This window comes from Dendrobium catenatum, unplaced genomic scaffold, assembly GCF_001605985.2.
Source record: "Dendrobium catenatum unplaced genomic scaffold, ASM160598v2 original_scaffold_125794, whole genome shotgun sequence".
Classification (NCBI taxonomy): domain Eukaryota; kingdom Viridiplantae; phylum Streptophyta; class Magnoliopsida; order Asparagales; family Orchidaceae; genus Dendrobium; species Dendrobium catenatum.
Window position 1 is genome coordinate 594,011 of NW_021444229.1, and position 14,468 is coordinate 608,478.

Consider the following 14,468-nt stretch of genomic DNA (forward strand, 5'->3'; position numbering starts at 1 on the left):
ACACTTTCTTTGTTCCAAGAATCAAATCAGATTCATAACCTTCAATTAAAAGTATCTTAGCATATAAAGATGCTATCCACCATCCAGACATAACTATAACAAGATGGTTTTTTTATTGTTGCATCCCTTTTTATGCCTTAAGTCATCCCTTTCAATGCCTTAAGTTCACCATATGCATAGAAAGCTATAGATGTTATAACTTCTATAGGTCCTGACCATAAGCTCCCCTCTTACCACAATATGAGGGTTAACCTACTTAGGGATTATAAAGAGAAGTGTAGGTTACTCATTCATAACTATAGAAATACTTGGAAGGACATATGTTATACTCTTATGGAAGATGGATGGACTAATGGTAGGAGTAGAACATTAAAAAAATTTATGATTTATTATCCACACAGTGTATCTTTTTTTTTTAAATTAGTGAATGCTTCAGATATCATCAAGGATGCTACAAACTTGTGCTTCTTATTTATTGAGTTTGTTCAATGTGTAGGGCTAAAAAATATTGTTCAACTTGTCATTGATAATGTTGCTAATTACAAGAAAACAAGGGAGTTGTTACATGTAAGATTCAACAATATCTATTGGTCACCTTGTTATATTGTTTGAATTTAATTTTAAAAGACTTGGACAACATGCCTCTCATAGAGGACTTAGTAAGAAAAGCATCCAAGGTGATGATTTTTGCTTATAATCATATTTATGTATTTCATTGTTATAGAAAAAGATAAGGTTGGAAGGAGATTGTATGTCCAGGAGCCATACAATTTGCAACATATTTCATAACATTGAAGAATGTTTATGAGTATAAACATAACCTCTCAACATTAATTAATAGTAAGTTCTTTGCAAATTCAAAGATATCCAAGACATGTAAGGAAAAAGAAGCAGCTGCAATTATATTAGATTTGAAGTTTTGGAATGATTGTCTAATAATTTTGAAGATAACAAGTCCTTTGATTTGGTTATTGTGCATTATTGACTTAGATTAAAAACCATCACTTGGATATTTATATGATAGAATATATAGGGCGTGGAAGGCAATTAAAGCCATATTTAGAAATATTAAAAGATTATATAAGCCATTCACCATTATAGTTAAAAGAATATGTGATACTTAATTGAGGTAGGGCATCCATGCAGTAGTATACTTTTTAAATCCTCAATTTCAATACAACAAAGAGAATTACTGTCACAAGCTAGAAGTTATGCAAGGCCTTGTTGAACTACCTGAAATAAAGACATTTATCTTAAGCCCACACTTAAAATGAATGATGTCATATTATTCCATTATGGCTTAAAAAGTTTTGGAAATTTAGTTGCTCTAACAATGGCAAAGGAAATGCAACTTGATAATTATCTTTTAATGTCAATGCTTATACCTTTTTTAACATATATCATATTTGCATACTTATTAAGCTCTCTAATGTCAAATTATGTGGATGAGTGGTAGAAAATATTTGGATCAAGGGCTCTCATATTGCAGAAAGTAGCTATAAGAATTCTAAGCCAAATATTATCATCTTCAAGTTGCAAAAAAAATTGAAGTATTTTTAAACAAATTCACTCAAAAAGATGCAATTATTTAGAGAGTCAATGATTGAACAACCTAGTATATGTTCAATATAATCTAATTTTAAAAAATTGGTATAATTTTATCATAACATAATAATATGTGTGTCAATATATCATACTATATATATCTACAAATGTCACTAAAATTATTGTTTCATTCTTTAGATTTCAACTTAAAAAATGAAGCTATTATCCTCTAGATACCCTTGTGTTAAAATGATATATTTATGGGTGCTTGATGATGAATCACCAACACATCTTGACTTAGAGAAATTAGAAACTGATATATACCAAGAGGATATAATGCCAGTTGTTGAAGAAGCAAATATAGCATTCACTTTCACTTGGCCTAACCATGTAAGTTAGTAAAATATGAATATATCATTTAAATAAACTAAAAATAAAATCTTATTTAATATTTTTAATTTATTGGTGAAGTTAAATTAAAGAATAAAGATGATATAATTGGCTTCAATGATTTAGGTGCATTTGTTGTTGTAGATTTTGATAAAGCGGGATATGAAAACTCAACTTATGAGGATAACTTTTACAATACAATATAGGAGATATTTGATTTTTCTTTTTGAGAAATTATTAAAACTATTGAAGTAAGAAAGATAAACATTATTAACTTCATATATGTATTATGAATATGTTGTCTTTTTTTCCCTATTAGTTAGCGTAAAATGTTACAATCTTAATTTAATATTTTTCTTATTTACTTCATATTATGTGTACAATAATGATGAGTATGTTATATTTATTTTATTTTCAGAGCTTCACTAATTAGAGATAGAAACTATATGATCTCAAAAATTTCTTCTGTTCATTTCATTTTTTAATAGTTTCATATGCTACAGAAAGAGAATTGAATATGTTCTACATTCCTCAACACCCAAAGTGCAATAGAGCTTGACAAAAAGTATGCATTTCTCCCTCAATGTAATATTGTTTGATCATCCTGTACAAGAACCGGAAGCCGCGGGATGACCAGACCACCTCATGTGGGAACATGGAGCCACAATGTGTGTCGTTTGGTGAGTTATTTACTTATTTATGAAATATTTATTTATATTTTATTGACTTATTTGATGCCAAATTTACATTAAGTGTTATTAGTTTATGTTTTATAAACTTAATTGACGCCATAGTTATGTTCTTTGATTAGTTTGATTTAAAAATGAAATGTACAGTGAAGGCATTAGAGGAAAAATTCTCATTAATTTTATAATTTTTAATAGTATTATTATTTATTATGTCATCCGATTCAATCCTGATTTGACCGTCAAATCGTGAACCTCGCCTTCTCCATGTTTGTTGTCCAGTCCAATTAAAACCTTGGTAATTTGTCTTTGTACACACACTGTGTATAACTTATACATACTGTGTGTATTAGCTTGTACACACCCTGTGTATATACAAGCTTATATACACTCTATGTACAAGTGTACATAAAATGTATTAATTTTCTTATATTCACATTATGTACAACTTATACATAGTTTGTGTATAAGTGATTTCCAAGTTATTCATAGATTTTAACATTAGTAAAATACTTGTGATCACATTGCTGAAACTTTAATACATCATATACTATTACTATAAATTGATTTAAATTTTCCTCTCTCACATTGTTATTTTATCTTTATTATTATTTGACTTGATTTTGTCATGTCATGTTATTTTATTACCTTTGGTTGAAAGAAAAGGTTCTCATGCTTGATGTATTCTCTTTTTTCTTTTTCAGAAACCAAAATATAATTATCTTCCTCTCGATGGTGGTGATCAAAACCTGAAGCAAGATGGAAATCCGGTACTTGTTCCAATTACCAAAATTATTGTGGGGAATGAAACAAGAGATGTAAAGATGGCGGGCTCTTTAAACTAGTTGAATATATTGATCTTAAATTTTTTGGGGGAAAATTTAGCCTTGGCAAGAAAGTATGTTTAAACGTAGTTCATATACCCAATTAATTTCTAAAGAGCAAGATAAACTTCCGCAAGTCAATGTTGTTGAACGGCTTAAGTCATATGAGAAAATGTTTGATTTCTCAGAAAATTATAAAATTTATTTCTTTGATAAATAACATTAAAGCAGCTGGGAGAAGGGGAGATTTTTTTAACTATGTACACACTGTGTACAACTTATACACATGCTATGTATAAGAGAAATTTTTACACAGTGTATAAGTTGTACATAGAGTGTGCAAAAGCTTATACACATATTGTGTACAACATGTATATAGGTTGTGTACAACGGGAGTTTATACACCTATGTATATTGTGTACATTGGCTGTGCACAAGGGGAATTTATATAGTCTATGAGTCAATTTATGTTTGTTGAACTGAGCTTAGTTTCTTTTTAACAGAGAAACCTATCATAGAGGTAACTACAATAGAATAATGTTCAACTTCAAGGCAAATCAAATTCTCTAACAAGTATGAATGCTTCTCTAAAGAATTAATACATGGTTCAGCAAGCAGGCAGCTGACATTTAAGTACATAAGGATAATGATGAATATCATTGTGTCAGAGCGACATTGGCACTAAATTTAATTTTAGAGTAATAATGATTTAGTATAATAAATTGATGGTTCATTATAATCTTCTATTGATATTTTATTGTAATAATTGATGATTCATTTAATAATTGATTTTTATATAAAAAATTAATAACTATTTTTTTACTACTAAATGAATTCATGTGTATTGTACATTGTGTGTTTAAATAGAATTTCTACACCCTTTGTATAGTTTGTACACAGGGTGTGTATAACTAGAATTTCTGCACATACTTTTTATGACTTATACACACCATGATTTTTACAAATACTTGATTTTCATGTAAAAAGGTGATAAGTTTTAATTAAAATTCAACAAGTTTTATATTTCAAGAAGAAATTGCTCTTATTACATTGTTCTCAAGGCTATACACGTGCTGTTTATATAGATGAAGTATATAAATTCCCCTTATTCAAAGACTGTGTTCAAGCTCATACATAGTCTATGCATAAAGTTATACATAGGGTGTTTGTAAGGGGAATCTAGGTTGGAAGGCTTCAAATAAAATTTGCACATATTGAAACTAAAGTTTCCATATTAACGAGACTTTATTGGAACATGTTACTACGTTTCAAGCTAATAAAATGAAACACCTGATTGTCTTGTACACACCCTATGTATAAGTTGTACACTATGTGCACAAGTTTGTATATAGTGTGTATAAAGCTTGTACACATACTATTTACAACTTGTACATAAGATGTGTATAAATTTCTCTTGTACACATATTGTTTATAACTTGTGCACTCTATACAAGAAACTTCCAAAAGAAAGAAGCAATAAAAGCTTTGGTGCAGCTTCTGCGGTGTAAATTGTAATAGCCAAATTATGTTGGAATATCACTTGGCTGGGAGGAAACATAAGAATTTTATATAACATTTACAGAGAAATCCCAAGCAAATTATGTAGCTTTGTCGTTCATGCTTTCAACATATACAAAGATAAAATGCCTTCAACAAAAAAAAAAACCTAAGAACAATCTTTAACCAAAAAACACATTTTTCACATCAAAATGTAGTAACATTCAAAAATATAGTAACTAATCTTCAAATTCTATTTCTTAATGCATGTATATTCTTTATTACTTATTAAAAAAATTGCTTCCAACTTTCTCTACTTCCGCCATTTTATGATTTTTCTTTTAAAAAAAGTCATTTTTGAACAATGCAATGCTAATATTGGTTAGAGATATCAAGCCTTAGGTATAAAACCCCCAAACAGAGTATGTTGCTTAGTCGTTCATTTCTTCTCTTTTCAAATACAGTGATAAAATGACACATTGATCAAACTTACTCTAGGCTTAAATCTGACCTTCTGAATCTTGTTGTTGGATGATCGATGCCTAAAGAGAATGAAAAGAGAAATGACAGACAAATCATTTGAAGATGAACAACGTCTGAAGGAGATGACAGACCGATCATTACTCGAATATGAAGAGCGCCTGAAGGAGATGAGAGCAATAGTTGTTCAACGATGAAAATCGACTTCCAAATCTGAAACCCTAAAACTTTTGGTTTGTCGCAATTTTAAAAGTGAACGAATAGGACAACGACAACCTTTTTTCTATATATATATATATATATATATATTCATCAACGTGTCATGATTTAATTGGAATTCAGAGGTAGAGCTATGTCCGGACTCCGCACGTAATAATTTCTCCTTATTTAACTACTCATTTAATCTCTAAAGCTTTCTTGCACATTCTCATATTTCAATTTTCAAATCTAGATTTTTTTTTTTTTATTTCACAATAATTTTATGTCCAATTTTGTAATTAGATCAGCTATTGATGGTGAGTTCATTGTCACGTTTGAAGATTTCCATTTCTACTATTTTTATGTTATCCTAATGTTTGCATAAGCTATTTAGGTTTCATTTGGGACAGTTTTTTATCACTATTTTTTTTTTGCTGCTTCTAAAAAATTTTTGTACTAAAAAGTTGATGTAAAAAAATAATAAGAAAATTATATCAAATGAAGCCTTAGGCTTCGTTTGGGGTAGCTTTCATACTGTTTTATAAAGCACATTTTTAGTGTAAATTAAAAAAAAAAGAATATTGTATACTAAAAAGCTACTTAAAAAATAGTTAAAATGTGTCACAAACAAAACCTTAGTCGTAAGAAATTGCATAATTTTTCATTGCGTTAATATCTTATATTGAATTTGGATTGTGAAATAGATAATTTGGATAGTTTTTATTTTATTTTATTTTTTTTAGGATTTGTTTAATGTATGTTTAGGGCAGTTAATTTTTTTATTATGTCAATGGATTTTTTTTCATAATCAATGATCCACTTCTTATCAAGTGTTTTGATGTAGTTCAAAAGTGTATCAATTAAAAAAAAAAAAATTAAATTTCTTAACTAAACTAAATAACACACATAAAACTTTAAATTATTAATCTATTATTTATAAGAATATCATGTTAATTAAATTAGCTCATCATATATTCGACTATAATACATTATTCTTCGTATCATATGAATGCACAACTCTCTTTTTATTTCACATTAAAATTTGATTTTAATTATTAAAAATATTTATCATTAATTCACCCACTTAGTCTGGAATATATATATATATATATAAAGAGAGAGAGAGAGAGAGAGAGAGAGAGCGAGAGAGAGAGAGGGGGAACTCTTACATCGTCTAAAAAATCTAATTTTTTTTATAGCGGTGCATCAATATGCTAACAACTATAGGATTGGACAAAATTCTCCTATAGGATCTCTATGTGTTCCCTCATAGCTTTGAACAATTATTAGGTCCTCCGACCGGACGTAGAGCTACGTCCGATCGGAGCTAAAATCGAGCAAAAAAATGAGAAATACCGAGCAATACCAAACAATAATAAGGAATATCATCATGTGAAGACCCAATACCAAGTTATACCGAGCTATACCGAGTTATACAAAAAAATACCGAACTCGATATTTTTTTGTATAACTCGGTATTGCTCGGTATAGCTCGGTATAATTCGGTATTGGTCTTCACTGAGCGGTATTCCTCGTTATTACCAAATAATACCTAGCAATACCGAGCAAATACTGAGTTTTTTGGCGGGATTTTAGTGCTGACTGGACGTTCCTCTACGTCCGGTCGAAGGACCTAATAATTGTTCCATAGCTTTTGAATTTAACATCCATAGCAAATTATAATGATCCCATATCCAAATATATGTACAATAGCAACATATATACTTAATAAATATCACCTATATTTCTAAGAAAAAGATTGGACGAAACTTCGTCAGCTTTCTTAATACAAAAGCGCATCATTACTAATAAATGATTGGAAGATCCTTTACCAAGTTTTTATATGATCATTGCTAACCATCACAATAAAATAAGTTATTTTTTAAAGTGAAAAAATCAATATAATAAAAATGAAAAAAAAAAAGGGGCACGAGCTAAGCGTGTTGCTTGTATGAGAACAATTAGTCGGCCTTAAATATAAGTTTTTGGCTATAACGTTAGGATCAATAATGAGCGGTGTAATTGTATGTAGTAGAGTGGTGTGCATATGTGGAACTTTTATTTGGTCTGGTCACCTAACGTAGATCTACGTTAGGACGTCAGTAAAATAGTGCAACGTGTTCTTACTCATTATCGCGCGGCCCGTCAACCTGACCCGGAATGGACCCGGGATTGCTATGTTCACGTATTACTCGGTATTACTCGGTATTGCTAGGTATTGGTCGATTTTGCTCGGCAATAACGAAAAATACCATTATGTGAAGACCAATACCGAGTTTTTCTTTGTATTGCTCGGTATTGTTCTTCACAAAGCAATATTTCTCGTTTTTGCCCAGCAATACCTAGCAATACCGAGCAATATGTGAACATAGCAATTTCGGGTTCCGGTTCGGGTCAGGTCATTGGGTCGTGTGGTTAAAAGTAAGAAGACGTGGCGAAATATTATTGGCATATGAACGTAGAACTACGTCATATCACCTGACCTAATAATTGTTCGCATATGAGCCCCTCATTTGTCATGGGTATGACAAAATAAAGGGAATCAAATGTTCTTAGCCCTTAATACCTTATCATTGAAGTTATAAAGTTGTAATCTCTAGGCAAGTTTATTTGACTATTGTATTTAGATTTTAATGCCTCTATTATTACTATATATGATTGTTTTGATCTTCCTTCAAAACCCATAGCGACTACAGTGATTAGATTTTGTTGGTTGGTACGAAGTGGGCCCCTCATTTTCTTATGTTTGATGGGATAAGAAGAATCCAATGACTTTGTAATTAAGCTATTATTAATACATCATGATGACAACATAATTAAGATGTAATCTATGTCAAGCTCTTATTTACCTTATATATACTAGGAAATTGTGCAATGAATAAAATTATAAAAATAAAAATTTATTTATTTATATGAATTAATAATTAAAGCTTCAGATGCAAACTTTTATATCACAATCCAATCACATAATTTGAGGATAACAAATTTATAAGAACATAACATATAGCAAATAAATTAATTAAATTTTCATAATATGTTTTCCTTATGATCTTAATCTTCAATTATTTCATCCTAATTTTTCAACAGGTAATTTATGAGTCAAAATAGTTGATTATTATATTGCCAATAATATAAAAATGTAACTACTTCATTTGCTACAATAAAAAATAGATTAATAGTTGTATCAAATTAGATGGTAAAAAAAACATGAAAATTGTTTACAAATGCAACTAATATTACAAAGCAGTTAAAAAACTACAAGAAAAAAAATAATTTATCTTATATTATCTCTTATGAGAAAAATATTCATTATGTTTTATAACCATATTATCAATTCATATAAAATTAAGAGCTGTAGAATTATATATATTAGCCAAATATAATTTTTTTTGGAATTTTTTTATTAAATTTATATTTCTGTTATCGAAAAACGAGGATAACTTCGCACTTGTAAAATTTTATATGTTATAGAGATTAAGATTCTGAACATTTTGATTATTTTTTTGAAAATTTTACACCTGGGATTTTGGAAATTAGGTTATTTTTCTTGAATAGAAAATAATTTGAACTAAAAAAATAGTGTTGTAGTATGATTATGAGTGCAAATAAATCGAGTCTAGCTCAAGCTTGACTTGCCACTGAAAATGAGCTCCTTGAGTAGCTCAATTTCACATGCGTAGAGAAGAAGCATAAGTTGTTGTGTGAGATCGTAGCTTTGCTGCCAGAGGGGAAGATCGCGTCCACGTTTGTAGAGAAGAAGAAGTTGCGTGCCTGTTGCGTAAGAAGAGGAGTTTAGGCTTCGTTTGGGACGGTTTTTTTATTGCTTTTTTAAAACAGAGTTTTAGTACAAAAATTATACTAAAACTCTGTTTTAAAAAGCAATAAAAAAACCGTCCCAAACAAAGCCTTAGTTTTATTTTTTTCCCAAGGGAATCATGTGTTTTTTTTTTTTTTAAACTGCTGCAACTGTAATTAATTCTAGGGCGGTGCCTCATCTAAGAACTTTTATTCTATCCAGTGAACGTACGCAGAGGAAGGTTCGGTTTTAGACAAAAAAGCGCCTGTACCGAGTTTTTTCGGTACAAGCATTTTTTTGCCTAAAACCGAACCTTCATCTGCGTGCGTTCACTGGATAGAATATCTAATGTTGGAAACGGCGCTGTCTTACTGGCAACTTTTTGTTTGAAAAAGTATTATTTTTAAGATCATAGCTATACTAGCAGCTTTTTTAAGAGAAAAAAAGTTTTGTTAAAAAGAAAAAATTATTGCCAGCCGGCCAATAGCTTGTGAGCTGAACCTCATTAAGCTCGAACTCTAACTAGTTTAATAGACGAGCATGAGTTTTAGCTCGAGCACGAGCTCGCAACTCGATGAACTCGGCCTGTGAGCTCGTTATCGAGTTGAGCTCAAGCCAGCTCACGAGACGGCTTGGCACACTTATAATCCTAAGTACGATTAAAATCTTAAAATAATATTTTATGCATTCTCTTGTAATTTAGTTATATTTTAGAAATGTGAATTTTACTAAGTAGCGTGCTATGTTACCTAGCTACCATTAAACTATTATTTTAATTATTTATTTCTTTACTAATTTATTTTAATTAATTATTAATTTTAATATTTTAATTATATAAGCTTTAAGTTTTAATTTTTGTATAATTATAGTTTAAATGTAAAAGAGTAGGCTTTTTGAAGCTTTTATCCTTCCTATCAAAACGGCAGGGTGTTTAATGTTTCTTTGGTATGAGTTCAAATCCTATAGTAGACAAGCCCCGGGCAACGGGGTAGTGCGGGCGGTAAGGTAGGGGCAAGCCGGGCGGGCATCACTAAAGGCAGCTGGGCAATCGGGCAACGCAAGGGGGCAAGCTGCGCGGGTAGCAAGGCGGCTTTATTTTTTTAATTTCTGACGGCTATAATTGACAAAAAACCACCAGAAACAAATGCCTTCGAAAATAAACCGCCGATTTTAATTTTCTACGTGGTTTATACCGGTGGAAAAAAATTCACCGAAAAGCCGCCAAAAAACCTCATTAACATCAAAAATTCACTTATTTCCACTTAAAAAACCACCACTAAATAGCCGATTTTAAGTATGGTACAACATCATGGCGTTAGACTCTAAACCGCCACAGTACCATCATTAACACTGTCGGAATGCCCAAAATGAATATAACATCGCTCAATCTCTATTTAACAGTGACTCAGCATTGAAGGAGTCAGCGCTTCAAAGCCTAATATTTGTCTGCACAACGTTGCGACACTAATTTCCAGTATCACTAAGCCAAGGGGTGTACCACATGGACATCACAGTGCTCAACCGTCAGCAGCACCGCAATGCTATAAATATAGTCATTTAGGACACCATCTGCCAACGAAGCGACGCATCTATTCACTAAACAGTGGGTTCACATCAACAAGCACTGCAACAAAGTAAAACCTTTAGTGTTGAGGCGTTAGAAATAATTCCAGTACACATCTGATTTTATTGAGGTTTTTGTTGGAATGCTTAGAAATAGTCCATTTGTTGAAAGGCCAGAGCAGTATGAGTTTTCTTTTGCACCTTAGTGCTGACCTTTTATTTGGCAGACTAAAGAGAGATGAAGACGAGGAAGACCTCGATTCTAAGGGATAATAGAGAGAGAGAGAGAGAGAGAGAGAGAGAGAGAGAAATTTATGTTTTTAGTTTTTGTGTTGTATTTTCATGTTATTTCATTTTGTATTTTCACTTATAGTAAAGCTGAATACTTTAAACTTAGTGCTTCTAAGAGGCAACTCATGTATGTGTTATGCTAGAACTCATTATATTATGAATATTATGGCATGTTTATATTCAACATATATTTTATGCCCCTTTTATCATTCTTATGAAAATATATATTTGTAGTATTTATTTATGTGTTTATTTACATATTAACAAATTCCCTTCGTACTTAAATATTATTGTCCTATAATTACTTTTAATTCTAATTATTTAATTAACTCTTATAAAAATGATAATTAAAAATCATAAAATTAGGATAATAATAAAATCATAGATCTTAGTTTGAATGAACTTTATTTATACTTCATAGGTAAAAAAAAACTAATACTTAATTCATTCAATCATTTAAGCTAATATCCTAATTTAAATTTAAAAGATATACCATTATGAAATTAACTTTTAAAAATTGAAAGATGAATAATTTGTATTAAAAATTAGATATGGGTAGATTAAAATTTGAAATATATAATAGCTAACCTAAAGATGGAATTAGTAATCTCATCAAGTCCTTGCATTAAAATCATTAATATTATATGAAGGTCTAGTAGAAGCTGATATTCAAAATTATTAATTATGTACTTCACAAAAGAAAAAGAAAAAACTACAAAATAATTCTCAAAAGAAAAGGAAAAGAAAAAGAAAGAATCAAAAGAAAAAAGATAAGTGCATTAAAAAATTGATATCAGTGAAAGCTTAAGATTGAAAATATAATTTTATACAAAAATTACAAAGGATAAAATAGGAGAGCTAATTAAACGATGATGAAATAATGAAAGTATACTTTTAACTACAACCATATCAAATTTTTAAAACTCAATTATTCACTTCAATAATTAAAAGTTAATGATTAAATCTATAACTTATAATTTCAAATTGGGTTGTAACTAGAATGATTGATTAGTTTAATAATTAGTATTTTTCTAAACTAGAAGCATAGCCTTGTTCATTTTTACTAATTTTAGACAGTGATGTATTATCCTATATTTTAGTAATATTATATTGTTCTTTTTTATTTTAGTTCATCACTAAATCAAAGTTATAAAAAAGTTTATTTGCCTAAGTTCAAGAAAGAGTTTAAGTTGGAGAGGATTTGATCAGTATAAATAATGTTATATTTTATATGATAAAATTTAGTGAAATTGTTTTGTTTTAGTTGTATTTATGTAGGAAAATGTAGGATATTTGTAAAAATTTCAAGTATGGTACAACGCAGCGGCGTTAGACAGCACAGTGCTAGGGCATCAAACACTACACCACTGCTACACCATCATGAACACTATAGAAGCGCACAATATGGATATGGCGGCGCCAAGTCTCTATTTAACAGCACCACAACATCAAATGAGTCAGAGTTGCAAAGCCCAATCTCTATATTCACACCATCACGACACCAATTTCCAGCATCGCGTGCCACAAGGACGTCAAAACACTCAACCAATAACATCACCGCAAAGCTACAATTGTAACCATTTAGGACATAATCTGTCAGCGAAGCGACCCGTCTATTCACTAAACAACAGTTATACATCAAAAAGCATAACAATGGAGGAAATCCTTCAGTGATATAGCGTTAGTTCATTTTATGGGCACCGCAACGTAAGTGTCTCTAGAATCACAGTGCCAAAATCCATTTCTATGCTTTTTTATAAATGGTTCATTTGTAATGTTAATAAGGGAGTTCAGTCACTTAGTTAATTTCAATTTGCACAATACAATACTGTAATTTCCTTAGGAGTGATAATTAAGGGAATTTAGGGAGCACTAGATCCACTTTCATAAGAGTGGTCAGTATTTGTGGAAGCAATTCTGTAAGTTTAAGGATGAGTGTAGAGGAGATCATTAAACCCATCCGGTGATTTCTTTTCTTCTATACTTTGCTTCTTTTGTGTAATTAATGAAAATGAGTTAATTTCACTTAATTTTCATGTTTGGCTAAATTTTCTAATTTTACATTGATGGTGTAAATGGAATGTGGAGTACTAATAAATTCTCTTCATCAATAAGTTAATGGTGTTTTTAATATATCAAGTCTTCATTTAATACATATAGTGGCCATATGCGTAGTTAATATTATGTGTAATGTAGAGCTTATGAATAGAAAAGTATGTATAACCAGAGAAATTGGATTAGTATGATGCAAGCATAGACATATTGCTTGACATATACCAAATTTATAGAATGAATTATAATGATAGGCTTTTAAGAGTACATGCATTACTTACTCTTCTAAGATTTTCATAGGATGATAAACTATGAGAGTTCTGAATGGTATTGAGGTTGGAAGAGTTTAATATGTCCTTTATCTCTTCACGCTTGATTGAACGGTCGGTGATGCATATGCTCTAAATAGCATCAATATAAAAGGGAAACATTAGAAAGCATATTGTATTTACATTCCATCAATCTGAAACATTTAATTTTAACTGAAGAGTGTTTCATTTAAATTATTTATTTATTTTAAAGTAAGTGATTGAATCTCCGCTAAAACTTAATTTTATTTAGTAGGAAAATTGTTGTAATTGTAGTCGACAGGCAGGGGAGGAACCCCTTTGTTGCTAGGGGGGGCAATTGCCATGGTCTTTAGGCAATTGTCCCATATATAATTTTTAGTCATTAAATTCTTTAGGCAGGGGAGGAACCCCCCCTCAAATTTTTTTTTCATTATACTTTTATTTATATAATTTTTAGTCTTTATTACAAGGGTTTTTAGGTAATTGTCCCCCTAAAAATATTAAAATACCATGGTCTTTAGGCAATTGTCCCATATATAATTAAATATATTGTGTAGATGTGTTATTGTTAGGGAATGATGAACCAAATACAAAGAGAAATAGTAAATCAGAATTTGTTTAGGGGGCGCTGCCCCCTTGGACCCTCGACATATATGCGAACAGTTACTTATACGTTTGCCCCCCCTGAAAATTATGGTTGGTTCCGCCCCCTGTCGATAGTAATAGTATTTTTAAGTAAACATTCTTCCTTATGAGATCGATACTCAACTCTATCACTATATTACTTGATTAGACACGTATGATTGCACATATTAAGCGAGATTTTTATACTTTTAATATAAAAAAACTTAAGCAT